Source organism: Macaca nemestrina, chromosome 16 (genome assembly GCF_043159975.1).
Source record: "Macaca nemestrina isolate mMacNem1 chromosome 16, mMacNem.hap1, whole genome shotgun sequence".
Taxonomy (NCBI): domain Eukaryota; kingdom Metazoa; phylum Chordata; class Mammalia; order Primates; family Cercopithecidae; genus Macaca; species Macaca nemestrina.
In genome coordinates, this window is record NC_092140.1 from 78,431,250 (window position 1) to 78,448,611 (window position 17,362).

Here is a 17,362-nt window from a genome sequence, read left to right on the forward strand (position 1 = left end):
CAGTTTGTTTACACCTCTACTTGTTTTTTTTTTCCTTTTTTTAAATTTATTTTTTATTATTATACTTTAAGTTTTGGGGTACATGTGCACAATGTGCAGGTTTGTTACATAGGTATATATGTGCCATGTTGGTTTGCTGCACCCGTCAACTTGTCATTTACATTAGGTAGTTCTCCTAATGTTAGCCCTCCCCCAGTGCCCCAATCCCCAACAGGCCCCAGTGTGTGATGTTCCCCTCCCTGTGTCTATGTGTTCTTATTGTTCAACTTCCACTTATGAGTGAGAACATGAGGTGTTTGGTTTTCTTTTCTTGTGTTACTTTGCTGAGAATGATGGTTTCCAGTTTCATCCATGTCCCTGCAAAGGACATGAGCTCATCCTTTTTTATGGCTGCATAGTATTCCATATACACCTCTACTTGTTATAATTCATGATGTACAGAAAAACCTTTAGGCCAAACTTAAAATATGTAAGAAGGCAGCTTTAAGCTAAACTTGATTTAACAATTATAAATGTTTCTTATCAGAGTTAAGGTATGTGTTAATGTTAATTCTGGCTAGCTTTTCCTGAATTCCAAAAGGGAGGAGGGTATAAGGCGGCATGTCTGACTCCTACTTCCCATCATGGCCTGAACTAGGTTTTCAGGTTAACTTGGAGTGCACTTGGCCAACAGTAGGGGTCCATTCAGATGGTTGAGGGGCTTAGAATTTTATTTTTGATTTATAACCATTAAGCACGAACCTAGCTTTCAGCATATGTAGCCACTTACTAAAGATTTCTTTGATCAAAAATGACTACAGACTATTAATCAAATATTTTTCTCATCATCAGTTAAAACATTTCTATTCCTTTGGCCTATTATTATGAAGGAATATATTAATCAATTTTTTAACACTGAATCATATTTACATCACTGAAAGGAACCCAATCTTGGTAATCGTACAATATATTTTTAAAATTATTGCTAGTTTCTATTTGTTACATTTTATTTAGTATATTTTTCCTACTCAATATGCAAAAAATGTGCAATCTTTATCACGCTTTGGTATTAGTTGGCTTTGCAAAAATCTTAAAATATTAAGGAAACACTAAGTCTAATCCTCCATTTTTAAAGGTAAAGATTTTTGAGGCCCTGAGAATATTAAGTGATTTACTAAGTTCACATTATTTTTTATTCTTTTTTTATTCCCTGCAAGTGTTGCACATCTACTTTTATTTATTTATTTATTTATTTATTTATTTATTTATTTTTTGAGTTGTGGGGTTTCGACAACTCTGTCACTCTGGCTGGAATACAGTGGCACAATCAAGGCTCTGCGGCCTTGAACTCCTGGGCTCAAGTGATCCTCCCACCTCAGCCTCTCTAGTGGCTGAGACTACAGACATGAGACCACATCCCATTAAGTTCTTTTCTCTCTCTCTCTCTATGCGTGTGTGTAGAGACAGGATCTTAGTGTGTTGCCCAGGCTGGTCTTGAACTCCTGGCCTCAAATCATCCTCCTGTCTCAGCCCCACAAAGTGCTGGGATTACAAGTGTGAGCCACCACACCTGGCCCTTTTCTACTCTTTATATCTAGTCTTGCTAATTTCAACTCCTAAAATTTCCTCAAATCCATGTTCTCCTCTCTCTTTAAGCCCACGCCACTGTCACATTGAGTTCAAGGAGAGCTGGTTTCCTGCCAGGGTTGATGTAATAGTGTCTTCAAATGGTTTCCGCGGCTCCCAGATCACCCTTCTCCCCATTGGCATGACGGTGAGCCATCATGTTGTCCTCCTGCTTAAAATCCTTTGTTAGATCCTATGATACATCTTGCTGTTACATTGACAAGGCCTTCTATTATTTGGCCCATTTACCTTTACCTCTAATTTGGAAAGAGGCCACATGGTCCAGTGGAAAAGCTCCAGATGGAAATCGAAGATGGATTTGAGTCCTAGTTCCACCTCTTACTACTTATGTGACCTTAGGCAAGTTACCTAATCTAAGTCTTCACTATCTCACCTGTAGGATGGGGCAAAAATGACTTAAGTTGCCAATAATTGTAATGTTGACAAAAAGAGTCAAACTCTGTAAAATATTTGAAGGGATTTATTCTAATCCAAATATGAGTGACAGATTGCTCATGACGCAGCCCTCAGAAGATTGTGAGAATATGTGCCCAAGGTGGTCAGGATACAGGATACAGCTAGGTTTTATGCATTTTAGGGAGAAATAAAATATCAATCAATATATGTAAGGGGTATATTGGTTTCGTCCAGAAAGATGGGACAACTGGAAGGAGTGGCTTCCATGTTATAGGTAGATTCAAAGTTTTTCTAATTGGCAATAGGTTGAAAGAGTTAAATTGTTGTCTAAAGCCTTAGAATCAATAGACAGGAATGTCTGGGTTAAGATAAGGGGTTGTGGAGACCAGGGTTTCCATTATGCAAATAGAACTAATAGAAGGGGATGTCTGGGTTAAGATGAGGGGTTGTAGAGACCAAGGTTCTCATTATGCAGATGAAGTCTCCAGGTAGCAGGCATCAGAGAGAATAGATTATAAAAGTTTCTTATCAGAGGTAATTCTCTCCTGAAACAAGAAAAAGGAGAGAGAAGGAAGGGGATTCTCTTTAGAATATTGATTTTCCATTTGCAGGACTACTTCAAGATATGGCAAAGAAAATATATTTAGGGTTAAAATATTTTGATTTCCTTCCTTATCTATCATGTGATATTATGCCAGAGTCAGGTTGGAAAGTAGGTCACGTTATGTAGCACTAAATAAAACCCATCTGATGAGACTATGGTTTGGAGGGCGTGACTCCCAAGGGCCCAACATGGTGAAACCTAATCTCCACTAAAAATACAAACATTAGCTGGGTATGGTGGTGCGCCTGTAGTCCCAGCTACTTGGGAGGCTGAGGCAGGAGAAGCACTGGAACCTGAAAGGCAGATGTTGCAGTGAGCTGAGATCATGAAACTACACTCAAGCCTGGGCAACAGAAGGAGACTCTATCTCAAAAAAAAAAAAAAAAAAAAAAAAGCTATTTTAAACTATTAATTTTTAAAAATTTATTTTTTAATTAACAAAATTCTATATATTTATGGTATATAACATGATCTTTTGATATATGGATACATTATGGAATGGCTGAATCAAGCTAAGTAATAAATGCATTACCTCATATACTTATCATTGTGTGTGTCTGCTGAGCACATTTAACATCTACTTTCTTGGCAATTTGTAAATATACAAAACATTGTTATTAACTACAATCACCCTATTGTACTGTAGGTATCTTGAACTTATTCTTCCTACCTAACTGAAATTTTTTATTCTTTGACCAATATCTCCCTGATCCTCCCCAGTCCCAGTGCCTAATAACCACCATTGTGCTGTCAACTTCTATGAGTTCAACATTTTAAGGTTCCATATGTGAATGAGATCATGTGGCATTTTACTTAATGAACTCCATGTTCATCCATGTTGTCACAAATGACAGAATTGTCTTTTTTTTTTTTTTTTTTTTAAGGTTGATTGATTTTTGACAAGGCTGTGAACACAATGGGGAAAGAACAGTCTCTTCAAAAAAAATGGTGTAGGGAAAATTGGATATCCCTATGCAGGAGAATGAAATGAAACCTTTTTCTCACACCAAATACAAAAATCAACTAAAAATGAATTAAAGACTTAAAACTTAAGGACTGAAACTATAAAACTACTATAACATAGGGGAAACTCCATGACATTGTTCTGGGCAATGATTTTTTTGAAGATGACCCCAAAGCACAGGCAACTAAAGCAAAAATAGACAAACAGAATTACCTCAAACTATAAATCTTCTCTACAGCAAAGAAAACAATCAACAGAGTGAAGACAAAAGCTAGCACGTTGGAGAAAATATTTGCAAACCATACATTTGTTAGGGCATTAATATCCAAAATATGTAAGGAATTCAAACAATTCAATAGCAAGAAAACAACCCAATTTAAAAATGGGCAGAGCATCTGAATAAACATTTCTCAAAGAAGAGATACAAATGGCCAAGTAGATGAAAAAAAGTTCAGCATCATTAATCATCAGGGAAATGCAAATTAAAGCCACGACGAGATACCATCCCACACCTGTAAAAATGGCTATTATAAAAAAGATGAAAAATAACAAGTGTTGGCAATGATGTGGAGAAAAGGGAACCTTTGTTGATGGGAATGTAAATTAGTACAGTCATTACGAAAACCAGTGCAGAAGTCCTCAAAAAATTAAAAATAGGACTATTTTTAGCAGTCTCACTACTGAGTATATGTCCAACGAAAATGAAATCTGTACGTTGAAGAGATATCTGCGCTCCCATGTTCACTCCAGCATTATTCACAATTGTCGAGATACAGAATCATTCCTAGTGTCCATTCATGAATGAATGGTTAATCTCCTCCCGTTGCCCTATTCCCTCCATATAGCCTTTGTTTCAGCCTTACTGAGCAATTTATAATTCTCAAACACATCACATTTCTTATTCTACTTAGAATACTTCCCTTCCCTAACACTTTCATCCCTGACCTTTGTTCTCTTAGCTAACTTATATACACACTGACTCAGCCTCCCGAGTGGCTGGGATTACAGGAACCCACCACCATGCCTGGCTAATTTTTGTATTTTTAGCAGAGATGGGGTTTCACCATGTTGGCCAGGCTGATCAAGAACTCCTGACCTCAAGTGATCCACCCATCTCTGCCTCCCAAAGTGTTGGGATTACAGGCATGAGCTACTGCACCCAGCCCACACTAAAAACTTAATGCTAAAGTTATCTGTTTTGGAAAGCCTTCTTTGATCACCTCTTGTATTTTGTCATTCTTTCAGTATTGCCACAGTAAGTGTATATGTGCCTATTATCATCTTTATCACTTTTGTATTCTAATGCCAATTCTAATACCATGCTGAGATGCACAATGCTATACAGCATGGTAATAGCATGTATCAGTAAAGGTGCAGTGTGACTGATATCTCTACAAAACGCAGAGCTGGGCAGTGCACCAATTTAATGAAGTCTCAAGGAATTTAAGTTCTAGAAAACTAAGGTGCTACCCAAGGTCATTTACCTAATCAATGGCACATACGGCACCAAAGTGCAGGCTGCTTGCAGTCATTCATTCATGCATTCAATCTGTAACAAGCAGACTGATGTAGAAATTTACTGGTGCTAAATTTTTGTTCTAGAGACTCAAAGAGGAAAGAAAGAACATTTTCCTCTTCCCTGAAACATAACTAGACTTTCTGAATTTCCAAGAAAAAGTCAAAAGATGGCCCCATCCAACTTTTCTTGTGATTAGGGCCTTGGTGCCTGTATACCTGAAAAGAAAAAAGCAAGATGAATTCCTCTGATTTTGGATAACTAAAGAAGGCTTAAAGATACCCCAAAGCAGAAGTAACTGGAGGGGTTAAAAAAGGGAAGAAAGGGAAGACTTTTATTGCAGCTGGGTCCCCATTGTGGGCTGGAAAAGGACAAGGGCTCCCAGTTTCACGAAAGTAATGTCATGAACTTGTTAGGACATAAGAAGTGGCAGGACATGGAGGGTTGGGTGGAGAAGGAACGGCCCCAGGCTGAATACAAAAAAACATGTCTTGAAATAAAATTGCTAAGGGAATGAGAAGATAGAGAAGTCCAAGAACCAAACTCTAGGCATGCCAATGGCTGGTGAAGTGGAGGATGAGCCAATGAAGCTGCTAGTGAGGTGGATGAACCAAGAGACAGGGGCCACCTGAAGGCCACGGGAAGAAGGTGAATGCTTCAACATGGCGGCTGTAAGCAACTGTTTCTAATGCTGCTGATAGTTCAAGTGAGATGATGGAAAAGTAACCACTGATTTAGCAATTCTGACGTATTGGTGACTTTGCCAAGAGGAGTTTCAACGGAGGGGTAGGAGCAAAAGCCTGGCTGAAATAGATTTAAGAATGAATAGGAGGGCCAGGCATGGTAGCTCACATCTATAATCTCAGCACTTTGGGAGGCTGAGGCGGACAGATCACCTGAGGTCAGGAGCTCAAGACTGGCCTGGCCAACATGGTGAAACATCATCTCTATTAAGAATACACAAATCAGCTGGGCATGGTGGCACACACCTGTCGTCCCAACTACTTTGGAGGCTTAGGCATGAGAATCACTTGAACCTGGGAGGCAGAGGTTGCAGTGAGCTGAGACTGAGCCACTTCACTCCAGCCTGTGCAACAGAGCAAGATTCTATCTCCAAAAAAAAAAAAAAAAAAAACACAAAAGAAAGAAAAAGAAAAATTGGAGGCGGGGATGAGGATACAGTGAGCATAAATGACTCTTTTAAGACATTTTGGAAGAGACCAGAGAATACGTTGGAAGAAACATGTAATCAAGGAACTTTTTAAAAGATAGGCAAATGTTGCACAATATGAATATGCTTATGGGAAAGATCCAGCATAGAGATAAAAATTAATAATGTAGGATTGAGAGCTGACAACTACCCGAGTGAAAAAGTTGAGACTGTAAGGAAGACAGGATCTAATACAAAGGTGGAAGAGTTGAACTTAAATAAGAGCATGCACAGCTCATTCCCAGTAACGGAAGGGAATACAGAGTGCACAGGTCCAGATGTAGGTAAACTTGGGAGATGTGGTGATGGGAACTTTAACTCCTGAAATACTAACCTGTACTCTCTCAGAGTCCAATTTTTTAGTCTACTGAATTCAGCAATACAGTGAAGTTTAGTAGACCAAATTATCCAAAAATTTTGAAGGAAACTTATATGTGATTGAGACATTTTTACCTCTTACTCTAAACTTTGACCACCCTGGAAAAAACTGTTGGACTCACATAAAATTGAAATCTTTAGTGAAACACATTCTTTTATAGGTATATTTAAAAGTTTTAACTTCTGAGATAATATCACAGTTTTCAAAACACTAAGACATGTTTTTATCGTTAGCTAATTGTCAGGCTTCACCTGAAGCACAGTGTAAGGCCTGCATGAACTTCAGCTGTTCATAATGTGGAAAAGACCAAGTGTGCAAGGCAAACAGATCTTGCCATGGCTGCTGATGATAGAAACTTAATCTCTTGGGGCCTGAGTTGCTTTATCTGTAAAGTAAGGATAATCCTTGCTTTATAAGATTATTGTGAGCTCCAAATAAGATAAAGCTCCCGGCACACAATAGGTGCTTAAAAAAAAAAAAAAAGCCAGCTATCATCACTGAAGTGAGCTTTTTCTGAGAGCAAACATGTTTAACTCATAAATTTCTTTCATTGATAAGATGTAACCAATGGGAAACTTGGGGCAGGCACACGATGCCTCTCTGTACTATCTCTGCAACGTCCTGTGAATGTATACTTACTTTTTCTTCTATTTAGAGCTCTAGGAGAAATACCTGTATACCATCTTGCGCGCCTCCTTGTGAGGCTCAGTGGGCTATGCTCAGAGAGTGGAGATAAATGTCTGCCGTCTGTAGCAGAAAGGCAGTTACACATTTCAGAATGATGTTTTTCCGAAGAAATGGCAAAAGCCAGACGAAACAGACTGACACGGTCACTGTGGTTTGGAATCTCAGTTTTTCTATCTGGCTTTACTACTTTTGGCTCTACACTGGAGAGGAACCAGTGTCCTCATGAAACAGCCAGTATAAGAGCAAGCAGCTTACTTCATAGGAGTAGCTAATAACATTTAACTGTTGAGCATTTTACCAAAACCCACTCACGTCAATTTAAGTGTAGTGCAGTGGAAGAAATTATTGCACATTGCAAAGTTGTGTTGCATTTCACTTAAATCTACAAAGGCCAACAGAAGTGCAGTGTGATATAATAAATTACTGCAAAATATTATAATAATAAGGGGAGAAGGTGGCTGTTACTGAAGCCCTTGGCCCCAAGGTAACTGAGGTCACCCCCACCGAACCCCCCAGCACACATTCCTCATTATTTCAGCATTTGTACTATAGGGGGTTACAGGACTTCCGCCCCAAAGCAATGGGGTGAAAACGTCGGAGCTCCCAGATGGAGGGGCCACCACTAGAAGAAAAGCTGGGGCAGGCTGGAGGAGAGGGGCTGTGGAAAAGGTTGCTCTCAGCATCACACACGCCTCATTCTTCTAGAACGGGTATCCACAAATTCCCAAGATTTGCGAGAACATAACCCTTGAGAAGGTGGGGGTGACCCACGGAGGAATTCCCTGGAAAAGCTGAGACGGCCCCAGCTGGAGATGCGGCGTCCACTCCCGGGGGTCAACTACGAGGGGAGGGGGCGTCTGCGAGAAAGGGGAGGGGCGGCGGTGGGCAGCCCAGGGAGGAGAGGAGGGGCGAGGCGCCGTCGCCAGCCCCCTCCCCTCGTCTGCGCTCCCTTCCTTTCCCTGTCGGTCGGGCACCCGAGCGCACCCCGCCGAGGCCGGGCCGTTGCAGGGGGAGGCGCCAACTCGTCGCGGCGCAGGGCCCCTGACCGTGCAGTAACCGCTACCCAGGAGGCGGAGCGGACGAGGCTCCGGCCTGCGCGGAGGTAAGAGGGTGGAGGAGTGGTGTGGGAGGCCGAGGGGGATCGCGGCCGTGACGTGGGATGCTGTCAGGTACCCCTGGGGCAGGCCATCCCTCCCCGCCCTGCGGCCCGACCTCCCCGCCAGAAAACGCTGAGGGGCCCAGGGGAGTAGAGCCACTACCGTGCCACAGGCCTAGGCGTCGCCGCGCATGCGTAAACCTGCTGGCGGGAGCTGGAGGCTAGGTTCTGGAGCTACACCCCAGCCCAGGCCGCGGGCAGAGATTGCCCTGCGCATGCGCAATTCCGCTGGCGTGGGTCCGGCGCGCTGCTCTGGGACTACATCCTGCCGAAGCGCCGGCCCAGGCTGCGCTGCGCATGCGCGAGTCCTCTGGTAGGGGTCCCGTTTGGCGTCATTCCAGGGTGATCACCTGCCGAGAGGCCGCTCTCAACTTAAGCTCCCGCGTCCGGTGCGACTGGGGCGGGGGAGGGGGCCGTCACGGGTCCCGGGGGAGCGTCCTGCCCGGAGTTCCGCCTACATAACCAACTCGCAGCACTGCATAGTTTGCTGATGTTTTCATTTCTGTCGCCTCGACCCCTAGGCTCCAGTCCCATAAATCTCTAGTACCACAGGTCCCGGGCCCCAGACCGGCTCGTTAACTCAGTGGTAGTATATGCTTTCGACATTTGGTCCTGATGTCCAGGAATAGCGTGGAAAGTTTGACTTTGTTAGGCGAAGCTGTTTTGGAACTGTGGAGGGAGGGGAAGAAATCGCCGAGCGTCTTACGCCGCAACATGACTGATCTGCTCAGCCCTGTAAATAGAGGTTTTCAGACATTGAAAACTTTCCAAGCGCTCTGTCTTGGCGGAGAAAGAACTGAGTTGGAAGGCGAATTTAGAATGAACTTTTTGCTTTTGTTCTTTGCAAAGATGACATAAAATGTTGCAACAGTTCGAGGCCAGGACTAAAACAAAATGCATTTCGTGGAGCTACTTTGTACCGCGCTTGGCGACTTACCTTGTTAGAGCTGAATAAAAGTGGTTGAGTTCACAAACAGTGCTCTGGATCATTGCTCTTTCCCCCACACTCGAAAGTGACAGTCACTGTTTAACGTTTATTTAGCCTCCTGGCTTTGCACCTTCCTAGTATTGTGTTCCTGCTGGGCTTTATACCTTACTAGACGGGGGTCCTAGTTAAGTCAGTTTCGTGACTGCTGAGGCTACCGTGAAGAGTTTCTAACAATGTCATTACTGTGTGCCTTGTAATCTTATATGATGTGGTGATACAGATTTGGGGGCTGGAAGAGCCATTTAGGCTCAGAGAATGAGTACTCTGGCTGAAATGTAATCTCTTTATTTCCTGCTAGACAGCACATGCATATTATTAAGCAGCAGGTAAAAGCAACAAGAATGATAGGTTCTTGCATGCCCCACTTCCACCACTCAAGCCTTATTGTTCTTGCTGGGCTCGCCAAGCAGACCCTCACCCCAGGGCTTCTGCATTTGATATTTCCAGTATGTTCAATGCTCACTTTCCCTCTCCTCCCAAGCCTGCATGGCACAGAACTTCGTTTAAGTCTTGAAACAATTGCCATCATTTCAGAGAGGTGACTACCTCACCTAAAATGGCTGGCTCTCCAAACTCTTGTATTGCTAGTTTGGCTTTGTAGCACTTAATCACCGTCTGATGTTATGTATTTGTAAGGGTATGATCAATCTACCTCCACCGTAATTGAAGCTCAGAAGGTATTTGTTGATTGTGGAAGTAAAATGGGAAACTAACTTACTCCAGAGATATTTTTGTACTGAACTCAACATAGATTCATTCACTTATTCAACAAAAGTTTATTTTCTGTCAGGTCCTGTCCTTGGTGCTTGGGATATATCAGTGAACAAAACAGACAAAGATTCCTTCCCTCTGGAGCTTACATTCTAGCAAAGAATGATAAAAACCATATTTGCTTATTCGGTTAGAAAATTACAAACGCTATGAAAAAGGAGAACAGAGAAAGGGGATTGGGAGTGCAGGTATGGGTTGCAATTTTAAACATCATGGGTATGGTGAGTCTGAAGGATAAACCAAAGGTGATGTTTAACATGGAGAACTGGGTTTTGGAGATAAATGTTCTTCTGGGAGAAAACGTTCTTTATCACGCTCTACAGTGTCTTTTATGGGAACCCACAGCATGACCCTTGTGATAAACGTCACCATTTTTTATAGTATATAGGTGAAAAAACATTTTTTTCCCAAATAAGAGTTCAAATTATTCAGGAGTTTACAGTTTAACTTAGCACATCAAATGAAGACACTGGACTTTTACAAGGAAGAGACTAGCCAGACAACTATGTAAATTGTGCTGAGAAAAACTGTATGTTGTCTCCACCGTTTTTTGCGATTGCTTCCAAATGTCCCTCTGACTGTGGATGACTGGTGAAGATCTTTTTTAAGAATGTTCGTTGCTTTTCTGTTTTTGAAACTGTGTAGGAGAGGAGCTTCAATCACCCGGTGTGATATTATGCTATAAGGTATTAAATGACCTCTCTTAGAGGTATCGGAATGAACCAGATAAACCTAACTAAATTTCAATCCATAATTTAAAAAGGCTTAGAGAAAGAGGGTGATGGAGAGGAATAATTTTAGAAAGTAAAGTGTGTTTCCCCTCATGTTCTTTACTTATATAGATTACAAATATTTGGTGTTCAAACACCAAAATATTATTAGTCTAGGACCATAAATGTAAGGAATCCATGGAATTTGCTTATGCCCTACAAAATTGTCATATTCAAGTTTGGTTTTATCAGTTGATGAAAGTGAAATTTAAATGCCCCAAGATACTGCTACTGTTGAGGTTTACTTGGATTTAAATTATTACAAAGCAGGCTGGGCGTGGTGGCTCACCTGTAATCTCAGCACTTTGAGATACCGAGGCAGTCAAATCTTCTTGAGCCTAGGAGTTAGAGACCAGCCTGGACAACATGGCAGAACTTTGTCTCTACAGAAAAACAAACGAACAAACAAAAAGTAGCCAGGTGTGGTGGCACACACCTGTAGTTTCAGCTACTTGGGAGGCTGTAGTGAGAGGATCACTTGAGCTGAGAAGGTTGAGGCTGCAGTGAGTCATGATCACACCACTGCACTCCAGCTTGGGCAATAGAGTAAAACCCCATCTAATAAATAAATAAATATTGCTACAGGTTAAAATTGTCCAGGAAAAGGGAGATTGGAGACCAGGAATTATTGGGGTTACAAAGTGACATTAAGGACTCTTGTTAAAGACTGAAAGAGAGGTCCACATGAAGATTTTACTTCAAAGGAGTGGATAGCTTGCCTCCTGGTAAGGGATATTGATAATGTCCATCAATGGAAGGCTAAGATGATACTTCGAGCTTTCATTGTCTGGAAGGAACATGTGTCCAGTTCACATGGTGATCACATTCTAACAACGTGAAGGTTTACAGGAAACTTAAACCATAATAATTTTTCAGCATTAATCTGACATTAGAGTGAGTTTCTTTTATGTCTTCAGCCTTGCTAATTGGCCTGAGCTAATATCTCTTATGGAAGATGTTTTGAGCTAACAAGTACCGGTAGGAGATAGTATGTGAATAAAGCAAATTTTGAGTGCATTATAATATTTCCTGTATTATGCTGCATGTATGCATGTATATAATACTGAACAAAACCAATCTCAAGTGGAAATGAGCCAAGGCCAAGAGGGCCTGCCATGTTGAAGGGATAGGTATGCTGTGGGTCAAAGATCTTTAACAATTAGGATCTCTGTAACAGGCGTGTTAAGATTTTTTTTTGAAAAATTGGATTAAATCTATAAGGACCTAGATTTAAAATGGATTTACAAATGAGATCTCAAGTCTCTACTCACATTAGTTAATATAACAACTTAAAAATATTTTTATCATTTGTGTTGATTATTTTTCATATTTGAAAATGACACTTTCGCTGTGTGTGGCTGAAAAGACTGAAGTTGTCAAGCTCAGTAATCTTTTCAATTAAATACTGCTTTGCTTTGTACTGAAGATCTGACTCATCACTCTTGTTGAAATTTGGAAAACTTTTTAAAAAAACAAATAATTAAAATAGCAACAGTGTTTCTGTATTCTACACAACAGTTTTCTGTTTTTCATGAACATATGGCAATATCATTTCCTCTGAGGTTGTGTGCTAGTTTTAGTTATGCTTTTAGTGTTTTAGTTTTGTCCATACTGTTTATAATTGTTCCATTTTAATTAGCCATGTAGGTATTTTACTGTTATTTGTCATTGATTTTAGACATCTCATTTAAGTGGAGCTAACATTGCAGCTAACATTATCCTTTTTTGCAAGTGAAAATTGGGATCATGTTTTATTATTGTATATGTATTTATATTATTTATAACTTGATGATGACCCTTAAAAAGCTATTAAAGATACTATCTAATGACTCACCTAAGCATATATTTGGGAACCATCATTATCCTATTGAAATTTATGTGGTCTGCAGCTCATTAACACATTGATGCTGTAAACTGCATGCTGGTACCCTAAAAGACATAGATATTATTTAATTTTCTGTTTCTTTTGATTATAAAAGCATCATCAAATGTGTTGCCCACCCAGATGGGATAATTTTAAGCATAGAGTTCTATATTGAGATAATTCTAAAAAATATTAATGTGTTTCTCGTGCTCGCTTCGGCAGCACATACACTAAAAAATATTAATGTGTTTCTCAAGCATAGCTTTGGAGTTGATCTCATTAAGTTGAATTTTAAAATATGTAACACTGGGACTTCTCTACAGGAATTACTATTTCTTTTTCACCGCTTCTTCTGGAATCACTTCTAAAGAAGAATTATTAGCATTTAGAAGCCCCTGATTAACTGCAAAATATCAGCACTTAAAACCTACCATTGGGTTGGGGTAATGTGGACACAAGCCCCTAAGAGCTGGATATTGTTTTGCTCTACGTTATTCTGTTTTCTCTCATGTATTTGCTTTCAATTCAGTGCCTACTGCAGGCACTGAATTAATATTTGTTGAATGAATTAGGCAAATGAACCTATGTCCCGTAAGCAGCTTAACTCATTTTTTAGGTCAGAGGTATTACCAAGTAATATAACACATTGTGTAGCAGATACACTGATTAATACTGATTGCTTTACCAAAAATAATATGTACAACCTGCCTGTTTTATGTTTTACACAGGGAAATGAATTATTTGACTTTATGTGAAGATTAAGAATGAACGTGTTTATCACATTATCAAAAGAGTGTCCCCTTGTTCAGTAGTCTTCAACTGCATAGTTTTTAAGAGTGTAGATAAAACTCTCAGCATAGAATATATAGAAATAAGGAGTTATCTGCCCCAAACAGGAATACTTTAAAAATAAATTATTGAGCCATACAATTAGGAAAGCAGCTGAAATAGGAAATGTCATGTGACAGATTACCTTACTTGATATATATTTGGCTTTGAAACATTACTTTTGTACAGACTTGAAATACTGGCCCCTGAGTGTCCCATTTGGAACCTTTAAAGACAGAGATCAGTGGTGGGAGCTTCTGCTGGGAGAGGGTACTTACCATTCTGTTTTCTATTTATATTGCAAGGCAGATATTAGTACAGTAAGATTCTGTAAAAACAGTTTTAGGTTACATTTTAATAAAATGAGGAAATACATAAGAGACTGTTTTGCAAAGAACAAAGCACCTTTTAATATAAATAACTATATATCATATATATATGAGCCAAGTCATATATCCCAAAACAAACATATAAGGGAAAAACTAATAAAGTAACACATAGTAAGATAATCTTCCTGTCATCCCATAAGATCGTGTGAGATGATCTTATGCTGTAACACTGTCACTGTGAAGAAAATCTTCCCAATACTGTTGCCAGCTTTTGCCCTGGTTCTACAAGAAACATTGCCCTCCTATGCAGAAAAGGGGACGTTTGTAAGCAGATTTAGACCCTAAGCAGAAAGCACATTTTTGCCATTTTAATACACTGATATTAAACATTATTTTTCCTATTTTGGATTTTTCTTACAGGGACAATAGTATAAATACTACTCATTGGAATGTTATTTAATCCTCCTATTTAAAAAAATCTATTTATTATTATTATTTTTTGAGATGGAGTCTCACTCTGTCACCCAGGCTGGAGTGCAGTGGCGTGATCTTAGATCACTGTAACCTCTGCCTCCTGGGTTCAAGTGACTCTCCTGCCTCAGTCTCCCAAGTAGCTGTGATTACAGGCACACACCCTTACTCCTGGCTAATTTTTGTATTTTTAGTAGAGATGGGGTTTCACCATGTTGGCCAGGCTGGCCTCAAACTCCTGACCTCAATTAATCCTCCTGCTTCTGCTTCCCAAAGTGTTGGGATTACACATGAGCCACCGTGCCCGGCCTATTTTTGTTTTTTTAGAGACAGAGTCTTGCTCTGTTGCTTAGGCTGATGTGCAGTGGTATGATCATAGCTCATTTTAAAATTTATTTATTTATTTATTTTTTATTTTTTGAGATAAGATCTTTGGCACCCGTGCCGAGTGCAGTGGTGCAATCATGGTTCACTGAAGCCTTGACATCCGGGCTCCAGCGATCCACCTATCTTAGCCTCCCGAGTAGCTGGGACTACCGGTGTGTACTACCACATGTAGCTAATTTTTAAGTTTTCTGTAGAGACAGGGTCTTCCTATGTTGCCCGGGCTAGTCTCAAACTTTTGGGGACCTCAAGCGATCCTCAAAGTGCTGGGATTACAGGTGTGAGCCACCATGCCTGGCCTTCCTAGGGTATTGATTCAATTTTATTTTATAGATGGCTAAAGAAATTATAGTTTATGAGTTTTCATTACCAAACGTTTATTGAATTTCCATGTCCTTGGTAAAGGGAAAATTAGAATGATAGAATTCTCATTTTAAGAGTTTATTTTCTTTAACATGGGGTAACCTTAATCTCTCCATCCTGAGATGATTAATTTAAGCTCAAAGTCTTGAAAGCCATCTTGTCAGATGGAAAAGCTGTAGCACACCAGTTTATTGACAGTTACATGGGACCTTTTATCTTTGGTATTCCCTCCACCAAAACTTCCCCATGAAAAAATTCCCATCGGCCGGGCGCGGTGGCTCACGCCTGTAATCCCAGCACTTTGGGAGGCCGAGGCGGGCGGATCACAAGGTCAGGAGATCGAGACCACGGTGAAACCCCGTCTCTACTAAAAATACAAAAAATTAGCCGGGCGCGGTTGTGGGCGCCTGTAGTCCCAGCTACTCGGGAGGCTGAGGCAGGAGAATGGCGTGAACCCGGGAGGCGGAGCTTGCAGTGAGCCGAGATTGCGCCACTGCACTCCAGCCTGGGCGACAGAGCGAGACTCCGTCTCAAAAAAAAAAAAAAAAAAAAAAAAATTCCCATCAAAGTCTAGCCAGGCATATGTTGGTATCCATAACATGTTAAAATGGTATTGTCTTCTGCATGTTTTAAAATTGTATCAAATAGTATACCATATGTATCATTTTGTGACTTAGTGATTTTGGTGAACACTGTTTTGTAGATATACCTGTTTTGATTCTAGATAATTTGTTTTAATAGCTGCCTAGTATGCATATGCCACAGTTCATTGGTTCTGTTGATCAATTCGTTTGCTCTTTCTTGCTTTTTGCTATTGGGAATATTTGTGTGTATGCTCTAGAGTTTATCTAGGGCAGTGTTGCTAAAATTGCAGGACTTGTTAGTGATCTGGAAATTAGTGGGCTGAGATCAGCATTTTCTTTTAAAATGAAATTGAACAGGATAAAATAGGATAGAGTAGGGTAGAATAAAATAGCATAAAGTAGAAAAAATAGAAAAGATATCAAGCATCTCATGTAGGAGGAGTACGAATTATTTTGTGAAATTTTTGTTTCAGTTATGTATACATATCAAAAAAAGATGGAAAGACTGCTGTGGTCTAAATATTGTTGAACTGTTCTGTAGAGTGATTGCACCAATTTACATTCCTTCTAGCAGTGGATATGAGTATGCCTTCTCATCTACATCCTCGCCAGCACTGGGGAGTTGTCCCCCTTGAACTTTTGCTGATCTGATAAAAGAGATCTATCTCATTGTGGTTGCATTTCTATGATAAATAATGTGGTGAACTTGAGTATCTTTTAATATGTTTATTAATTTATTCTTCTGTGAATTGCATGGATCCTTTGTTCACTTTTGAATTGTGTCGTTTGTTTTATTCTTATTGATTTACAGGCATTCTTTATATATTTTGTATATGAATCCTTTCCAAGCTGTCCATTATGTATGTTACAAATACCGACCCCCATTCTGTGGCATATTTTTCCCTTTGTTCATATTTACTGCTCTTTTCTTTGTGGTTTATGCTTGCTTGTCGTATTTATGAAATCTTTAACTGCTCTGAGGTCATGAAGATATTTCTATACTTCTAAAAGTTCGAAATTTTTGCTTTTTTTTTACATTTCCACATGGATTCTCTTTTATTTTCTGTATGGAAATACTATAGATTAAATTCTCCTTAGTGTACATTTTTTCATATGTTTCAGTGTCAGCTTGTTTAAACCCTCTCCTGAAGCTTATAAAGTATGATATTCAAAAGTTACCTTTTATAACTTTAACATTTTTATAATAGAGCATCTCTGCTGCTGACTTTTTAATAGTAGATAGCACAGATACAATTTTTAAACTGTATTTTTCACAGATAAAGAATGGATTGTTAAATGTGCAAGATAGTGTATTCTTTTCCTTCTGTTTTTCTCTAATAGAATTTATTTGTGTATTTATATTTCCAGTCACATTAACTTTGCTCTAGAAGACAACTTTACAAGGATCAAAAAGGAACAGGATTAAAGATGACTGAATACTGGGTTCCAGAAATTTAAAACAATCAGGTACA

General features: G+C 39.8%; 2 protein-coding genes across 16 annotated transcripts in view; one reads left to right on the forward strand and one right to left on the reverse strand.

Moving 5' to 3' along the window:
* The window catches only part of LOC105490697 (cysteinyl leukotriene receptor 2), a 197,025-nt gene extending 188,245 nt beyond the window's left edge, over window positions 1-8,780 (reverse strand). For 6 of the 7 annotated variants that reach the window (XR_011614796.1, XR_011614797.1, XM_011756562.2 and 3 more), the window contains exon 1: window positions 8,642-8,780. The gene's annotated coding sequence lies outside the window, so the exon portion shown is untranslated. The remainder of the gene's footprint in view (window positions 1-8,641) is intronic. The other variant, XM_011756563.2, reaches the window with a different exon arrangement.
* LOC105490700 (RCC1 and BTB domain containing protein 2) overlaps window positions 8,356-17,362 on the forward strand; it is a 71,640-nt gene continuing 62,633 nt past the window's right edge. For 6 of the 9 annotated variants that reach the window (XR_011614795.1, XM_024795710.2, XM_071081332.1 and 3 more), the window contains exons 1-2: window positions 8,356-8,484; window positions 17,259-17,357. The gene's annotated coding sequence lies outside the window, so the exon portion shown is untranslated. Of the gene's footprint in view, window positions 8,485-8,832; window positions 8,852-17,258; window positions 17,358-17,362 lie in introns of those variants that run through there. The other 3 variants (XM_011756569.2, XM_011756575.3, XM_011756578.3) reach the window with 3 other exon arrangements.